Source organism: Rhipicephalus microplus, chromosome 7, assembly GCF_043290135.1.
Source record: "Rhipicephalus microplus isolate Deutch F79 chromosome 7, USDA_Rmic, whole genome shotgun sequence".
Taxonomy (NCBI): Eukaryota; Metazoa; Arthropoda; class Arachnida; order Ixodida; family Ixodidae; genus Rhipicephalus; species Rhipicephalus microplus.
The window spans coordinates 79,403,122-79,405,392 of NC_134706.1; the positions used below are offsets into that span (position 1 = coordinate 79,403,122).

General features: G+C 45.3%; 1 long non-coding RNA gene across 1 annotated transcript; it reads left to right on the plus strand.

Annotated features, from left to right (window-relative positions):
* The first annotated feature begins 620 nt into the window (after positions 1-620).
* Positions 621-1,799, plus strand: LOC142766990 (uncharacterized). Its single transcript, XR_012884694.1, has 2 exons — positions 621-1,079; positions 1,290-1,799. It is a non-coding gene; the product is annotated as an uncharacterized LOC142766990 (long non-coding RNA).
* The last annotated feature ends 472 nt before the right edge of the window (positions 1,800-2,271 follow it).

The following is a 2,271-nucleotide window of genomic DNA, read 5'->3' on the forward strand; positions in this document are numbered from 1 at the left end:
CAAGGGCATGTTGAGGGAAGATCTCATACTTGTGCAGCTGGGCAGGTAACGCAACAGCATATAAAAAGAGCTTAAAGAAATCTACATTATATGAACCAAACGCTATAAAACGAGGAGGTCATTATTTTTGCATGACAATAAAAATAACACAAATATTCACAGTCGAGAAGCTTTCTGGTGGGGTGGTTGTTTTGAAAACATAACTTGTATTAACGGTGTACTTTTAACGGGAAATGTTAGGGTGGTATGAACATGTAAAATAATATTGCCGCAGGGATCCGCAGTTGTACGAGCAGTTAAAAAATTGGATCCCCTCGGACTCTTGACCATGGTGCCGCGTAGTGTGTTGAGTATTGTTGAATGTGAAGAAAATGGAGAGCCACGTGTGGGTACGAGAGGAAACGCTCGCGCGAACCAGACGTTCTTTTAGAATGGACGAGTTTCTCATCTGCTGAATCATTAGGCCTTCATTTGCCTGCACTCTACAGGCAGAGATATCTTAATTCTACAACTCCTTGCACCAGAACTTCTCACAAGGAGATCCACGGACAATGGTTGAGCGTGTCACCGAAGTGCACAGAAAACCGGTCATGGCAACTACATCGACAACAGTCAGCGCCTCCTAGAATTTGCAAGGCCCCTTCACTCCCTTCGTTTCCTTGTCTGACGTCAGCACACCTAGCCCGACGAACTGGTGGGCATTGTGAGGACCGGTTGGGGAATGCAGGCTCAGTGACTCCCTTCGTTAGGGCGAGCCTGTTAGAACTTGTTTGACTCTGGCAAAGCGAGGTTGTACGCTGCACAAGAATTTTGAAATAGTGCTGGTGGACGTTCTTCGGATATATGTGCAAGTTTTGGTCCTGGCTGTGTTATCTGGAGTCCAAGATGTGAAGTTTGTTCGCATGAAATTACCAGGAAGGTGACAGGATGGGCCGCGGCTGCGTGCCGAGCTGTCGTGGAAATTATGATGGTGGACTGAAGGTCTGCTTGTTATTCTTCCCTAAAGACGACGCAGGATAGAATGAAAACGCGCTATTCGTCTCGAGGACGTCGACATCGACACTCTGCGTGATCCGAAGGTAAGAATATAAAATTATTACCGATAAACCTTCACATAAAGAGGATTCTGTGTCGCAGATCTGTGCTAGTGCAGTGCATTACGGAGCAGCGTCACTCTAGATCCCGATCCTTGCTAATTATAACGTTCTAGAATGTAATCAGGCAGAAAAACATATATAAAATGTTGCTAAAACAATTTAAAACATTCTTTTTGCTTTTGCATATCGCAGGTCTGCGAACTTCATTTCATAGCAGAGTATTTGAGGACTACCACCACTTACACGGATAGCAACGGAAAGACTATAGAAGTTCCGATGAGCCTTACTCGACTAACCGAAGATGCAGTGCTGACGATGTTTCCGAACAGCCCCGCTTACCTATCCGACTGTGCTAGATTAATCGTGCTAGAAAAGCTGACCTCGAAAGAGAACACCGCCAGGTTTCACGCAGAACGGCACCAAAAGCAGCTTCGTCTCAGTGTGGTGAAGCACCTTTTAATTGACAATGAAGATTTGGACATTTGTTGCAAAGGACACCATCCAGAAACAGTGCTTCACAACATCTTGTGGGCAGCCACCAACACCTTCCTAAAAAACTACGTCCAAATGAAAATCGACAAGTTAACGGCGGCAAAGAAGGGCGCAACACTGAAGAGGAAACTGAAAACGCTCAGTTAAGCTACCTTCAACGTCTTGAATATTCACGTCAGAATAAATAAATGATCTAGACTCCATGAAATATATTGGATCGTAGTTTATTTCTTTTTGTTCAAGGAAATCGAAATGCGCCATACCATATTCTGGCACACTTCTAACGCTACGGCTTTCGGGCACAATAATCAAAGCTTCTTTTAGCATGTCTTAGTTTGATATAACTTGCCCTCAAATTTATATCTGCACGCTTGGCATAAAAATACATATATGTGATTAGCACTCTGCGACTTGTGGAAGGCAACCCCACACATCTAGTGCATGGAAGTGAGTACTGCCTGGACGGCTAGCAGACAAACTTTTTCGCGAGGCGTGGCCCACTCGGGCAAGGTGCGTGACGTCACGGAGGGAGTGCGCAGGCCTTAACCTGTTCTAGGTGGCTTTGCAACAGTACACATTATCGCAACGTCAGAAAGTGTACGGCTGTCTGTGTCAGAAGGCGTACTTCTGACAAAGACGACAGTACAGCTTCCAACTGCTCATACCTCCTGACCCAGCTGTA